Here is a 17,516-nt window from a genome sequence, read left to right on the forward strand (position 1 = left end):
ATCCAGAGCAATTAGGATTAAGCAGTGGTGGAAAAAGTACCCAATTGTCATACTTGAGTAAAAGTATAGATACCTTAATAGAAAGTTACTCATGTAAAAGTGAAAGTCACCCAGTAAAATACTACTTGAGTAAAAGTCTAAAAGTATTTGGTTTTAAATATACTTAAGGAGCAAAAGTAAATGTAATTGCTCAAATATACTTAAGTATCAAAAGTCAAAGTATAAATCATTTCAAATTCCTTATATTAAGCAAAGCAGACGGCACCATTTTCTTGTTTAGAAAATGTACGGATAGCCAGGGGCACACTCCAACACTCAGACATTATTTACAAAAGATGCATTTGTGTTTAGTGAGTCTGCCAGACCATAGGCAGTAGGGATGACCACGTGTTCTCTTGATAAGTGCATGAATTTCACAATTTTCCTTTCCTGCTAAGCATTCAAAATGTAACAAGTACTTTGGGTTGTCAGGGAAAATGTATGGAGTAAAAGTACAATATTTTCTTTAGGAATGTAGTGAAGTAAAAGTAAAAGTTGTCAAAAATATATACAGATAACCCCAAAAAACGACTTTCAGATCACTGGGGTTAAGTGCCTTGCTCAAGGGCACATCAACAGATTTTTCACCTAGTCAGTTCGGGGATTCAAACCAGCAACTCTTCAGTTACTGGCGACACGTGCTTAACCACTAGGCTTCCTACCTAGGCTATGTAGGCCTAATTTGCTTTAAATAGGATAGGGCTGTATAGAGTACCATAGTATAGGTCATAATACCAATAAAACCTAGCGGTCAAACAAGGAAATGGTTCTAATAATTTCTCCACCATTAATTTTTTCCATAGGGAATTTTAGAAACACTTAAAATAAGGGCTGTGTTTCTTGTAGGCTTACCCTGGCAGGACATTTTGATAACCGTGTGAATCTCTCTAGGACAAGGTGATTTTTATCAATATAGTCGCCTGTATTTACCCAAACAAATTGTATGGCTAATTAGCTGCTAATGTGGCTATCATAAAGAACTACAAATGCCATGATGATCTGGACGAGACTGCCGAATCGAGGCAAAGGTAAGAATCTCTGGATTAACTATTTAATGTTAGCTAAATTGTGTAATGAATAAATTGGAAACATTTCTTTAAATTGACAATTCTGTGAACTGTCTTGTGCAATATTTAAATTGACACAATACCTGTTAGCAAATGTGTCAGCTAGAGATGACGTGCAGGAGTTTGCAGGGATTTGTAGTCTTGCACGATGTCTACGTTGATTCTAATTAGCATTTTCGAATCTGAGAGTAAATAGAGCCGAATATATATTGATAAAAGTCACCTTGTCCGACAGAGATTTACATGATTATAAAAACGTCACGCCAGGGTAAGCCTACACGAAACACAGCTCTTATTTTAAGTGTTTCTAAAATTCCCTATGGAAAAAATGAATAGTGGAAAAACTATTGGAACCATTTCCCTGTTTGACCGCTAGGGTTTATGGGTATTATGACACCTCCACTGTGGGGCTCTACAGAGGCTAAATTAGGCTATGATCATATATTATTTAGTACTTCCTACATAGATATCTGAAGATAATAATTACTGTTGTGTTACAGTAGGCTGTTTTAGTTCTCACTCTGTCCCCCCCCCCCCTCTCTCTCTCTACCCCTCTCTCTCTCTCGCTCTCTTCTCAATTCAAAGGGGCTTTATTGGCATGGGAAACAAGTGAAATAAATGATAAACAAAAGTGATAAGACACAAAACAACATCAACAAAAAATTATTAGAATCTCTCTCTCCCCTCTGAGACAGTGAGGAGTCATTGACACATCTTAATTGGGTGTTTGTCTTCTAATCTGAATCACACAGGAAAGACCAACCCACAGTATGAGACCCCATCACTCATATTCTCCACCACTTAGTGACAAATTGATGCACAAGCTTTAGGCCTCATCTGCACACACACACACACACACACACACACACACACACCTAGGCCTACACACAGTTATACAGTGCCTTGCAAAAGTATTCATCCCCCTTGGCATTTTTGCTATTTTGTTGCATTAAAACCTGTAATTTAAATGGATTTTTATTTGGATTTCATGTAATGGACATACACAAAATAGTCAAAATTGGTGAAGTGAAATGAAAAAAATAACTTGTTTCAAAAAATTCAAAAAAATAAATAACGGAAAACTGGTCTCATATGTTATGATTCCATATGTGTTATTTCATATTTTTGATGTCTTCACTATTATTCTACAATGTAAAAATAAAGAAAAACCCTTGAATGAGTAGGTGTGTCCAAACCTTTGATATAATAAATAATAATTGGTCATTTAGCAGACGCTCTTATCCAGAGCGACTTACAGGAGCAATTAGGGTTAAGTGCCTTGCTCAAGGGCACATCGACAGATTTTTCACCTAGTGGGCTCGGGGATTAGAACCAGCGACCTTTCGGTTACTGGCACAACGCTCTTAACCACTAAGCTACCTGCCGCCTTTGACTGGTACTGTATAAAAACAGTGCCTTGCAAAAGTATTAATCCCCCGTTGCATTACAACCTGTAATTTAAATTGATTTTTATTTGGAGTTCATGTAATGGACATACACAAAATAGTCCAAATTGGTGAAGTGAAATGAAAAAAATAACTTGTTTCAAAAAAATGTAAAAACTAAATAACGGAAAAGTGGTGCGTGCTTATGTATTCACCCCCTTTGCTATGAAGCCCCTTTATTGTATTTCTTTTTATCTTTATTTAACTAGGCAAGTCAGTTAAGAACAAATTCTTATTTACAATGACGACCTACCCCGGCCAAACCCGGACGACGCTGGGCCAATTGTGTGCCACCCTATGGGACTCCCAATCACGGCCGGTTGTGATACAGCCTGGCATCAAACCAGGGGGTCTGTAGTGATGCCTCAAGCACTGAGATGCAGTGCCTTAGACCGCTGAACCACTCGGGAGCCTAAATAAGATCTGGTGCAACCAATTACCTTCAGAAGTCACATAATTAGTTAAATAAACTCCAACTGTGTGCAATCTAAGTGTCACATGATCTCAGTATATATACACCTGTTCTAAAAGGCCCCAGAGTCTGCAACACCACTAAGCAAGGGGCACCACCAAGCAAGAGGCACCATGAAGACCAAGGAGCTCTCCAAACAGGTCAGAGACAAAGTTGTGGAGAAGTTTGGGCTATAAAAAAATATCAGAAACTTTGAACATCCCACGGAGCACCATTAAATCCATTATTAAAAAAGGGAAAGAATATGGCACCACAACAAACCTGGAAGAGAGGGCCGCCCACCAAAACTCACTGACCAGGCAAGGAGGGCATTAATCATAGAGGCAACAAAGAGACCAAAGATAACCCTGAAGAAGCTGCAAAGCTCCACTGCGGAGATTGGAGTATCTGTCCATAGGACCACTTCAAGCCGTACACTCCACAGAGCTGGGCTTTACAGAAGAGTGGCCAGAAAAAAAGTCATTGCTTAAAGAAAAAAATAAGCAAACACGTTTGGTGTTCACCAAAAGGCATGTGGGAGACTCCCCAAACATATGGAAGAAGGTACTCCAGTCAGATGAGACTAAAATTGAGCTTTTTGGCCATCAAGGAAAACGCTATGTCTGGCGCAAACCCAACACCTCTCATCACCCCGAGAACACCATCCCCACAGTGAAGCATGGTGGTGGCAGCATCATGCTGTGGGGATGTTTTTCATCGGCAGGGACTGGGAAACTGGTCAGAATTGAAGAATGATGGATGGCACTAAATACAGGGAAATTCTTGAGGGAAACCTGTTTCACTCTTCCAGAGATTTGAGACTGGGACGGAGGTTCACCTTCCAGCAGGACAATAACTCTAAGCATACTGCTAAAGCAACACTCGAGTGGTTTAAGGGGAAATATTTAAATGTCTTGGAATGGCTTAGTCAAAGCCCAGACCTCAATCCAATTGAGAATCTGTGGTATGACTTAAAGATTGCTGTACACCAGCGGAACCCATCCAACTTGAAGGAGCTGGAGCAGTTTTGCCTTGAAAAATTGGCAAAAATCCCAGTGGCTAGATGTGCCAAGCTTATAGAGACATACCCCAAGAGACTTGCAGCTGGAATTTCTGCAAAAGGTGGCTCTACAAAGTATTGACTTTGGGGGGGTGAATAGTTATGCACGCTCAAGTTTTCTGTTTTTATGTCTTATTTCTTGTTTGTTTCACAATAAAAAATATTTTGCATCTTCAAAGTGGTAGGCATGTTGTGTAAACCAAATGATACAAACCCCCCCCCCCAAAATCTATTTTAATTCCAGGTTGTAAGGCAACAATATAGGGGAAATGCCAAGGGGGGGTGAATACTTTTGCAAGTCACTGTACACACACCAGCCAGTATGTACCAGACTTCTATTATCCACACAAGTGAGAAGAAGCATGTCTCAACATCTCAGAGCTCAGTCTGGCCTGGCCACCAGTGTTTAATGCTATTAGATGACAACACTGTGACAACACTCTGCTGTGCTCACTAACTAAACCCTCCCACACACACACACACTGTCAAATATTAAAACAGAATTGTCTGATGCACTCAGCTATTGATCAATATAATGAAGCCATAAACATAGCCATCGTTAAACGCTCAACAGCTTTTACTCTTGCATTGGCAAGGTTGTGTGTGTGTACTTGGGAATGTGTGTGTGTGTGTGTCTGTGTTTGTGTGTGTGTCTCTCCAGTCGTTAAAAGGCTTATTTTAGCTGATGGACACTGAAAATATGGGGTCTGAGTCTGGGACAGACACAGTGATTACTGTGGTTACATCATAGGAGACTGACTCATCTGCTTAACATACCATAATAAGCACTGATCTGATGGAGGGGAGAGTAGAGGAATTAGTCATGTGTGTTATTTTTGCTGTGTGTGTGTTTATGTGTATGAGTGTGTGTGTGTGTGTGGGGGGGGGGGGGGTAGAGAGAGCGCAAAGAACAAAGATGGGGAAGAAGAAAGAGAGCAGGAGAAGGAAAGCAAGATGGATCCTTTTAAATATGTTATTGGAACATAAACAGATTTGGCTCATTAATCTATACATTTTTAGAAAAACAGGTGCTATCTAGAAACTTAAAGGGTTCTTCGGCTGTCCTATAGGAGAACCCTTTGAAGAACCCTTTTGAGTTGCATGTAGAACCTTTCTACAGAGGGTTCTACATGGAACCTAAAAGGGTTCTACTACCTGGAACCCAAAAGGGTGCCACCTGGAACCAGAAAGGGTTCTCCTATGGGGACAGCCGAAGAACCCTTTTGGAACCCTTTTTTCTAAAAGTGTACAGTCCAAATAATGATGATCCACGCTTCTTTGAAAATATATATAATTCATCAAACCTACAAACAATACACAACTCGATTATTATGGTGGGAGATTATAAGGTTTTAAATACCTCAATGGACCGTAAAGGAAATCCCATTACAAATAATTACCCTCATGCACTTAAGGAAATCAAGAATATTATGGATATATTAAAACTAGTGGATATATGGAGGCTTAAATATCCTGACCTAGTGAGATATACAGTACATGGCGGAGGCTCAATCAAGCTAGTCGTCTTGAGTACTTTCTTATGTCATTCTCACTGGAACCAAAAGTTTAAAAAGTGTTGATAGGGGACAGAATGCGGTTGGACCATCAAATAATTGGCATACACATTACTCTTACAGAATTTCCACGTGGGCAAGTGTATTGGACATTTTATCAAAGCCTATTGGATGACAACTTGTTTTTAACCAAGACAAAACTATTTATAAATGACTTTTTCTAACAAACATAGGTACAGCAGATCCCCTTATTGTATGCGACACCTTTAGAGGCCATGCAATTCAATACTCATTGTCACGATCGTCGGGAACATAGGACCAAGGCGCAGCGTTGAATGCGAACATATTTATTTATTTATATAATGATCACACGAACAAAACGAAAACGTGACGTCCCTGGTTACATACACAAACCAACACGGAACAAGAAACCACACCCAATGAATGCCTAACGGCTACCTAAGTATGACTCCCAATCAGAGACAACGAGCTACAGCCGTCTCTGATTGGGAGCCACCCTGGCCAACATAGATATACAAAAACTAGAATACCCAAAGGAAACTCACACCCTGGCTCAACATACAAGTGTCCCCAGAGCCAGGGCGTGACAGTACCCCCCCCCTAAAGGCGCGGACTCCGGCCGCGCCAACCAAACACCACAGGGGAGGGACCGGGTGGGCACTCCACCTTGGCGGCGGATCCGGCTCCGGGCCTGATCCCCACTCCCTCTCCAACCCCCCAAAGTACCCCTGGTCCGGTCTGGCCCCGCTGGCCGGAGCTGGACTGCACACTGGTGGAGCGGATTGCTCTAGGTCCGGCGTGAAGCAGCTGACCGGTGCTGAACCAGGCACCAGTGGAACAGGCACGGGCTGTGCCGGACTGACGACGCACACCACTGGCTTGGTGTGGGGAGCAGGAACGGGCCGAGCCGGGCTGACGAAACGCACCCCTGACTTGGTGCGGGGAGCAGGAGCGGGCCGGACCGGGCTGACGAAGCGCACCACTGACTTGGTGCGGGGAGCAGGAACGGGCCGAGCCGGGCTGACGAAGCGCACCACTGACTTGGTGCGGGGAGCAGGAACGGGCCGAGCCGGGCTGACGAAGCGCACCACTGACTTGGTGCGGGGAGCAGGAGCGGGCCGAGCTGGGCTGACGAAACGCACCATTGGCTTGGTGCGGGGAGCAGGAACAGGCCGGGCCGGGCTGGCGACGCGTACCATTGGCTTGGTGCGGGGAGCAGGAACAGGCCGAACCGGGCTGGCGACGCACACCACAGGCTAGGTGCGAGGGACAGGAACAGGCCGGACCGTACTGGGGACACATACCACTGGCCCTACGCGGGGATCAGGAACGGGCCGGACCGGACTGGTAACACACCCCAGTACCTCTCGCCGTGCCTCTACACTTTCCTCCCCTTTTGTGACCAGTGGCCCCCGTAACCTGGCGGCCTCCTCTACTAACCGCTCCATCGCGGCCCCCTGCTGCCCCGTCGTCCACGGCGTGAGCCCCCCCCTAAAAATTTTCTGGCCGTCTCTCCTACCCGTGGACCAGGTCTCCAAGTCCCTCGCCAGACTTTCGCCCTTCTGCTTCCAAGTCCGGCCCTTCTCTTCCTCACCCGGCTTGACCCAGTCGAGGAGGCGAAGGAGATCTGCTAGAGATCTCCCTGGCGATGGCTCCTGGACACGCTGCTTGGTCCAGTCTTGGTGGTTTCTTCTGTCACGATCGTCGGGAACAGAGGACCAAGGCGCAGCGTTGAATGCGAACATATTTATTTATTTATTTATATAATGATCACACGAACAAAACGAAAACGTGACGTCCCTGGTTACATACACAAACCAACACGGAACAAGAAACCACACCCAATGAATGCCTAACGGCTACCTAAGTATGACTCCCAATCAGAGACAACGAGCTACAGCCGTCTCTGATTGGGAGCCACCCTGGCCAACATAGATATACAAAAACTAGAATACCCAAAGGAAACTCACACCCTGGCTCAACATACAAGTGTCCCCAGAGCCAGGGCGTGACACTCATCTTTAAAACAAAAGCAATTTAGGTCAAAAGAGTTCATTTTACCAAAGGAAATAGAGGGACTAACAGTGCAGATAGATAGCAATAAAACTGTACCATAGAGGCACAGAATAAGTTGGTGGAAAAAACAAAAAGAACTGTAGGAAATGATTCAAGGAAGATCAAGTGTAATGTATAATAAAAAGGAAGTGGACTGGAGGGAATAAAAATGTTTATGTGTTTATCTTCAGCTTAGGAATGCCAAAAATAATTTACGGAAACTTGTTAAAAGTGAGTCAACAAACTATATTTTGAAAGAAGAAGCTAAGTACTTTAAGCATCTATATTATTTTTTTTCGGTCTCCTCCATCTCCACTAACCAAAGTTAATTGTACGTTTTTTTCTTCTATTAATAATCTAAAATTAACAGCTGTAAAAAAAATGTCTTGATGCAAAATGCATAGCGCATAGAATTAAAAAGGTATTGTCAGATATTATTAATCCTAATCAGAGTGGTTTTTTTACATGTACGATACATTGGAGATAATATAAGACAAGTACTGGAAACATTAGAACACTATGAAAAATCTGTGAAACCAGGCCTGGTATTCATAGCTGATTTTGAAAAGACCTTTGATAAAGTATTACTGGAATTTATATATAAATGCCTGGACTATTTTAATTTTGGAGAATGTCTTATACTATACAATGGGTCAAAGTTATGTATAGTAACCCCAGGTGTAAAATAGTAAATAATGGCTACTTCTCAGACAGTATTAAACTGTCAAGAGGAGTAAAACAAGGTTGTCCACTATTGGCATAGGTCCTCTGTAGCTCAGCTGGTAGAGCACGGCGCTTGTAACGCCAAGGTAGTGGGTTCGATCCCCGGGACCACACATACACAAAAATGTATGCACGCACGACTGTAAGTCGCTTTGGATAAAAGCATCTGCTAATTGGCATATATTATTTTATTTTATTTTTTATTTTTAATTTATTATGGCCATCGAAATGTTAGATATTAAAATCAGATCAAACAATAATCCTAGAAATCCAGGCCTTAAAAACAAAGCTGACAATTCATGTTTTATTTTAAATCCGCAATTTGGATCCCTGCACAGCCTCATAGATAATTGTTCTAACCTCTCTGGATTACAACCGAATTATGGTAAGTGCACCATATTACATATTGGATCGCAAAAAAATACAACTTTTACATTACCGTGTAGTGTACGAATAAAATGGTCTGAGGGTGAAGTGGGCATACTCGGTATTCATACCCGAAAGAAAGAAATGATCTCACTACAATACATTTTAATAGAAAGTTAGCAAAAATAGATAAGATCTTGCTACCATGGAAAGGAAAATACCTGTCTATTTATGGAAAAATTCCCCTGATTAACTCTTTAGTCATATCCCAGTTGACCTATTTACTTATGACCCTGCCTACACCTAACAACTTGTTTTTGAAATTATATGATCAAAAAATATTCCACTTTATTTGGAACGGCAAGCCAGGTCAAATCAAATCAATTTTTATTTGCCACATGTGCCGAATACAACAGGTGTAGACCCTACAGTGAAATGATTACTTATAAGCCCTTAACCAACAATGCAGTTTTAAGAAAAATAAGTGTTAAGTAAAGAAATAGATTAGTAAAAAATAGAAGTAATAATAATAATTAAAGAGCAGCAGTAAACTAAAATAACAGTAGGGAGGCTATATATATACTGGTACTGTATATACAGTGGCTTGCAAAAGTATTCACCCCCCTTGGCATTTTTCCTATTTTGTTGCCTTACAACCTGGAAATAAAATGGATTTTTGGGGGGTTTGTATCATTTGATTTAGACAACATGCCAACCCTTTTGAAGATGCAAAATATTTTTTATTGTGAAACAAACAAGAAATAAGACAAAAGAACAGAAATCTTGAGCGTGCATAACTATTCACCACCCCCAAAGTAAATACTTTGTAGAGCCACCTTTTGCAGAAATTACAGCTGCAAGTCTCTTGGGGTATGTCTCTATAAGCTTGGCACATCTAGACACTGGGATTTTTGCCAATTTTTCAAGGCAAAACTGCTCCAGCTTCTTCAAGTTGGATGGGTTCCGCTGGTGTACAGCAATCTTTAAGCCATACCACAGATTCTCAATTGGATTGAGGTCTGAGCTTTGACTAGGCCATTCCAAGACATTTAAATATTTCCCCTTAAACCACTCAAGTGTTGCTTTAGCAGTATGCTTAGGGGCTTCCTGCTGGAAGGTGAACCTCCGTCCCAGTCTCAAATCTCTGGAAGACTGAAACAGGTTTCCCTCAAGAATTTCCCTGTATTTAATGCCATCCATCATTCCTTCAATTCTGACCAGTTTCCCAGTCCCTGCCGATGGAAAAACATCCCCACAGCATGATGCTGCCACCACCATGCTTCACTGTGGGGATGGTGTTCTCGGGGTGATGAGAGGTGTTGGGTTTGCGCCAGACATAGCGTTTTCCTTGATGGCCAAAAAGCTCAATTTTAGTCTCATCTGACCAGAGTACCTTCTTCCATATGTTTGGGGAGTCTCCCACATGGCTTTTGGCGAACACCAAACGTGTTTGCTTATTTTTTTCTTTAAGCAATAGCTTTTTAATGGCCACTCTTCCATAAAGCCCAGCTCTGTGGAGTGTACGGCTTAAAGTGGTCCTATGGACAGATACTCCAATCTCCGCTGTGGAGCTTTGCAGCTCCTTCAGGGTTATCTTTGGTCTCTTTGTTGCCTCTGATTAATGCCCTCCTTGCCTGGTCCATGAGGTTTGGTGGGCGGCCCTCTCTTGGCAGGTTTGTTGTGGTGCCATATTATTTCCATTTTTTTATAACGGATTTAATGGTGCTCCGGATATTTTTTTATAACCCAACCCTGATCTGTACTTCTCCACAACTTTGTCCCTGACCTGTTTGGAGAGCTCCTTGGTCTTCATGGTGCCACTTGCTTAGTGGTGTTGCAGACTCTGGGGCCTTTCAGAACAGGTGTATATATATATATATATACTGAAATCATGTGACAGATCATGTGACACTTAGATTGCACACAGGTGGACTTTATTTAACTAATTATGTGACTTCTGAAGGTAATTGGTTGCACCATATCTTATTTAGGGGCTTCATAGCAAAGTGGGTGAATACATATGCACTCAACACTTTTCTGTTATTTATTTTTTATAATTCTTTTAAACAAGTTATTTTTTTGCATTTCACTTCACCAATTTGGACTATTTTGTGTATGTCCATTACATGAAATCCAAATAAAAATCCATTTAAATTACAGGTTGTAATGCAACGGGGGATGAATACTTTTTTACATTGTAGAATAATAGTGAAGACATCAAAAATATGAAATAACACATATGGAATCATAGCATATGGAATCATGTAGTAACCAAAAAAGTGTTAAACAAATCAAAATATATTTTATATTTGAGATTCTTTAAATAACCACCCTTTGCCTTGATGACAGCTTTACACACTCTTGGCATTCTCTCAACCAGCTTAACCTGGAATGCTTTTCCAACAGTCTTGAAGGAGTTCCCTCATATGCTGAGCAGTGGTTGGCTCTTTTTCCTTCACTCTGCCGTCCGACTCATCCCAAACCATCTCAATTGGGTTGAGGTCGCGGGATTGTGGAGGCCAGGTCATCTGATGCAGCACTCCATCACTCTCCTTCTTGGTAAATATCCCTTTCACAGTCTGGAGGTGTGTTGGGTCATTGACCTATTGAATAACAAATGATAGTCCCACTAAGCACAAACCAGATGGGATGGTGTATCACTGCAGAATGCTGTGGTAGCCATGCTGGTTAAGTGTGCCTTGAATTCTAAATAAATCCCAGACAGTGTCACCAGCAAAGCACCCCCACACCGCAAAACCTCCTCCTCCATGCTTTACGGTGGGAACTACACATGCAGAGATCATCCGTTCACCCACAACGCATCTCACAAACACACAGCGGTTTGAACCGAAAATCTCCAATTTGGACTCCAGACCAAAGGACAAATTTCCATCAGTCTAATGTCCATTGCTCATGTTTCTTGGCCCAAGCAGGTCTTTTCTTCTTATTGGTGACCTTTAGTAGTGGTTTCTTTGCAGCAATTCCACCATGTAGGCTGTATTCACACAGTCCCCTCTGAACAGTTGATGTTGAGATGTGTCTGTGACTTGAACTCTGTGAAGCATTTATTTGGGATGAAATTTCTGAGGCTGGTAACTCTAATGAACTTATCCTCTGAAGCAGAGGTAACTCTGGGTCTTCCATTCCTGTGGCGGTCCTCATGAGAGCCAGTGTCATCATAATAGCGCTTGATTAATTTTGCGACTGCACTTGAAGAAACTTTCAAAGTTCTTGAAATGTTCAGTATTGACTGACCTTCATGTCTTAAAGTAATAATGGGCTGTGGTTTCTCTTTGCTTATTTGAGCTGTTCTTGCCATAATATGGACATGGTCTTTTACCAAATAGGACGATCTTCTGTATACCCCCCCACCTTGAGACAACACAACTGATTGGCTGAAACGCATTAAGAAGGAAATAAATTCCACAAATCAACTTTTAAGAAGGCACACCTGTTAATTGCAATGCATTCCAGGTGACTACCTCATGATGCTGGTTGAGAGAATGCCAAGAGTGTGCAAAGCTGTCATCAAGGCAAAGGGTGGCTATTTGAAGACTGTCAAATATAAAATATATTTTGATTTGTTTAACACTGTTTTGGTTACTACATGATTCCATATGTGTTATTTCATAGTTTTGATGTCTTCACTATTATTCTACAATGTAAAAAATAGTAAAAATAAAGAAAAACCCTTTAATGAGTAGGTTTGTACAAACTTTTGACTTGTAGTGTATATATATATATATATATATATATATATATATATATATATATACACTGCTCAAAGAAATAAAGGGAACACTTAAACAACACAATGTAACTCCAAGTCAATCACATTTCTGTGAAATCAAACTGTCCACTTAGGAAGCAACACTGATTGACAATACATTTCACATGCTGTTGTGCAAATGGAATAGACAACAGGTGGATATTATAGGCAATTAGCAAGACACCCCCAATAAAGGACTGGTTTTGCAGTTGGTGACCACAGACCACTTCTCAATTCCTATGCTTCCTGGCTGATGTTTTGGTCACTTTTGAATGCTGGCGGTGCTTTCACTCTAGTGGTAGCATGAGACGGAGTCTACAACCCACACAAGTGGCTCAGGTAGTGCAGCTCATCCAGGATGGCACATCAATGCGAGCTGTGGCAAGAAGGTTTGCTGTGTCTGTCAGCGTAGTGTCCAGAGCATGGAGGCGCTACCAGGAGACAGGCCAGTACATCAGGAGACGTGGAGGAGGCCGTAGGAGGGCAACAACCCAGCAGCAGGACTGCTACCTCCGCCTTTGTGCAAGGAGGAGCAGGAGGAGCACTGCCAGAGCCCTGCAAAATGACCTCCAGCAGGCCACAAATGTGCATGTGTCTGCTCAAACGGTCAGAAACAGACTCCATGAGGGTAGTATGAGGGCCCGACGTCCACAGGTGGGGGTTGTGCTTACAGCCCATCACCGTGCAGGACGTTTGGCATTTGCCAGAGAACACCAAGATTGGCAAATTCGCCACTGGCGCCCTGTGCTCTTCACAGATGAAAGCAGGTTCACACTGAGCACGTGACAGAGTCTGGAGACGCCGTGGAGAACGTTCTGCTGCCTGCAACATCCTCCAGCATGACCGGTTTGGCGTGGGTCAGTCATGGTGTGGGGTGGCATTTCTTTGGGGGGCCACACAGCCCTCCATGTGCTCGCCAGAGGTAGCCTGACTGCCAGTAGGTACCGAGATGAGATCCTCAGACCCCTTGTGAGACCATATGCTGGTGCGGTTGGCCCTGGGTTCCTCCTAATGCAAGACAATGCTAGACCTCAAGTGGCTGGAGTGTGTCAGCAGTTCCTGCAAGAGGAAGGCATTGATGCTATGGACTGGCCCGCCCGTTCCCCAGACCTGAATCCAATTGAGCACATCTGAGACATCATGTCTCGCTCCATCCACCAACGCCACGTTGCACCACAGACTGTCCAGGAGTTGGCGGATGCTTTAGTCCAGGTCTGGGAGGAAATCCCTCAGGAGACCATCCGCCACCTCATCAGGAGCATGCCCAGGCGTTGTAGGGAGGTTATACAGGCACGTGGAGGCCACACACACTACTGAGCCTCATTTTGACTTGTTTTAAGGACATTACATCAAAGTTGGATCAGCCTGTAGTGTGGTTTTCCACTTTAATTTTGAGGGTGACTCCAAATCCAGACCTCCATGGGTTGATAAATTTGATTTCCATTGATGATTTTTGCGTGATTTTGTTGTCAGCACATTCAACTATGTAAAGAAAAAAGTATTTAATAAGATTATTTCATTCATTCAGATCTAGGATGTGTTATTTTAGTGTTCCCTTTATTTTGCTGAGCAGTGTATATATACACACTACCAGTCAAAAGTTTGGACACACCTACTCATTCAAGGGTTTTTCTTTATTTTTTACTATTTTTACATGGAAATGATGCAGACAATTACGTTGATGGAAGACACAATCTAGCCGCAATATTAAAGCTGATCTACCACCTAAATAAAAAATTTCACAAATAAATTACAGAGAGAGAGAGAGAATTAGGCCAACACCCGCTAATGATCAAAATCCAGAAAAAAGCTGTTAAATTCTACAACCACCTAAAAGGAAGCGATTCCCAAACTTTCCATAACAAAGCCATCACCTACAGAGAGATGAACCTGGAGAAGAGTCTCCTAAGCAAGCTGGTCATGGGGCTCTGTTCACAAACACAAACAGACCCCACAGAGCCCCAGGACAGCAACACAATTAGACCCAAACAAATCATGAGAAAACAAAAATATAATTACTTCACACATTGGAAAGAATTAACAAAAAAAATGCGCAAACTAGAATGCTATTTGGCCCTAAACAGAGAGTACACAGTGGCCGAATACCTGACCACTGTGACTGACCCAAACTTAAGGAAAGCTTTGACTATGTACAGACTCAGTGAGCATAACCTTGCTATTGAGAAAGGCCACTGTAGGCAGAGCTGGCTCTCAAGAGAAGACAGGCTATGTGCACACTGCCCACAAAATGAGGGAGAAACTGAGCTGCACTTCCAAACCTCCTGCCAAATGTATGACCATATTAGAGACACATATTTCCCTCAAGATTACACAGACCCACAAATAATTAAAAAAGAAATCCAATTTTCATAAACTCCCATATCTATTGGGTGAAATACCACAGTGTGCAATCACAGCAGCAGGATTTGTGACCTGTTGCCACAAGAAAAGTGCAAGCAGTGAAGAACAAACACCATTATAAATACAACTCATATTTATTTATTTTCCCTTTTGTAGTTGAACTATTTGCTCATCGTTACAACACATAGATATAATATGACATTTGAAATGTCTTTATTCTTTTGGAACTTTCGTGTAATGTTTACTAACATGTTGTTTATTTCACTTTTGTTTATTATCTATTTCACTTGATTTGGCAATGTTAACATATATTTCCCATGCCAATAAAGCCCCTTGAATTGAATTGAGAGAGAGAGAGAGGTGGGCGGTGTTCTGAATGTTAACTGACGAGGGCTGCTGTTCCCTTTAAGAGAGTCATCTTGATACCGCTCTGTCTGGCACGGTGAGGAAATTAAAACTCTACTCACTTTAGTTTCACTCCTGCTTCAATGAAACCCACAGACCCATCACCCTAATACCACACACAGACACAAACACACACACACACACACCTGATCCTACCTCTGTGTTATCGTTTTAAATATTTTCCCCAGTGTATGTGAGTGAGAGATATATAGAGAATGTATCTATGTTATTGTGAGATTGTGCCCCTGCTTGCGGTTCATTGTAAGGCTACTAGGCTCCTGCCTCCATAAAACTCTTTCAATTTAATTTACGACGTCATTTGTCAAAATGTGCCAGTCGGTGGCGGTAGCCATGATTTAACCCAGAAACAGATAATTCTGGCTGCTCACAGCTCCACAAAATGTCTGTCTGATTGTGAGTCTAAATGGAAACCAGATAAGATTAAATCGATTGCTGCATAAGACCCAGCCTTATGACGCGTGCCCAAAGCAGATATGACACACACACACATGCACATACACACACACACACATGCACACACACACACACACACACACACACACACACACACACACACACACACACACACACATGCACACACACACATATACAGACCCAAACCCATGCTACAACACATCTCGCCTATACAATTTACAACATAAGCCCAATCTGACAACACAAAACCCTCCAATACATGCTGTTTACATAAGAGCACTCTACTTTTAGATATGATACATGTGAATAATGTGCAGTATGTTGTAGGTGGTTTAGACTTGGAATTCGCTATGCCACTGTCTGTACATAGCAACAATATCCTCAGGAGACAATCAATAGCTGGAATCAATCAATAGCTGGAATCAATCAAAAGCTAGAATCAAGCAATGAGAACAGTAAAATGAAGGGTTGTTTATTCTGATTGCCATGTGGGAAATTAAGGACAAGATTCAATCCGATCTCGGATTTGGATAAATAAAGGTTATTTATTTGCAGCGTTTACTGTGAATGTGTGAAAATTGCCTTTAAAGCGTACATTGCGGACAAAGCGTGATCGGATTGAATCCCAGCCTAAGGTCCTCCAATATTGCTGTAATGTCCACATTGCTGTAATGTCCACAAATAAGATAATGTTATTTTGTTATAGTGTACTGCGATGTTCCCAGGCAGTCTGTCCCCAGAGAGGTCAGAGCCCCCTCTGTTTGACCTGGATGTGATCCTCAGGTCATGACCTTTGCTTCCAGGTGTGCATTTCTCTGTGTGGGGGTGGTAATTTAGCAGACACTCTTATCCAGAGCAATTTACAGGAGCAATTAGGGTTAAGTGCCCATCAACAGATTTCTCACCTAGTTGGCTCGGGTATTTGAACCAGCGACTGGCCAAACGCTCTTATCCGTTAGGCAACCTGCCGCCCAGTTAAACACCTGCTACAATTCCCTCATGCTGATTCCATGTGTGAGAGAGAGAGAAAGAGGGAGGAGAGAGAGAAACAGAGTGAGGGAGAGAGATTAAAGAATGAGGGAGGAGAGAGAGGAGGAGAAGGGAAGAGAGAGGAAGGGGGAGGAGGGAGAGAGGAAGAGAGCATAGTATTGGCATTGCCTTCCATAGTGTCTCCTAAGTTGAATTCATGTATTTATGGCTGATTCATTGTGGGCCAATAAAGTCATTTAATGGCTGGGATGTCATGGTGACTGATTCTGAGGGTTTGTAGATCAGTCTGTTTGAATGAGTGGCTGAAATATGAGAGCTGATCATTGGCGACAGCTCCTACTATCTCAGCCAATCCAAATACCTTTTCTTATGAAATAACAGTTGAGTCTTGCATTAGGACATTACAATGAAAGGCGTAGGTGTACATTCCAGGTTTTTAATAATGATTCAAAAGGTATTCTGCAGTACGTTTACACAATGATTCAGAAATGGCAAGAAAATGAAAGCAAAAACTCACCACGTTTCCTACCTTACATACCACAGGCCAGTGGATCCCAAACCTTTGTGACCCACCTATGCCCAGCTGGGACCAAGAGTAACTGGCTGCGACCCACCAGAGGGCCCCGACGCACAGTTTGGGAAACACTGCTCTGTAGGCTAGACTCCACACTCCTACTCCTCCAAAAGTAAACATGTTTCTAAACAGCTGTTACCATATATTCTCACGTTTTACAAAGCTGAATGAAACTACTAAATATTTCATAAAATATCAACAGAAACCATCTCCAATATCACATCGATAGCATCATGTTACA

This window comes from Coregonus lavaretus (genome assembly GCF_964263955.1).
Source record: "Coregonus lavaretus genome assembly, contig: HAP1_SCAFFOLD_600, whole genome shotgun sequence".
Taxonomy (NCBI): domain Eukaryota; kingdom Metazoa; phylum Chordata; class Actinopteri; order Salmoniformes; family Salmonidae; genus Coregonus; species Coregonus lavaretus.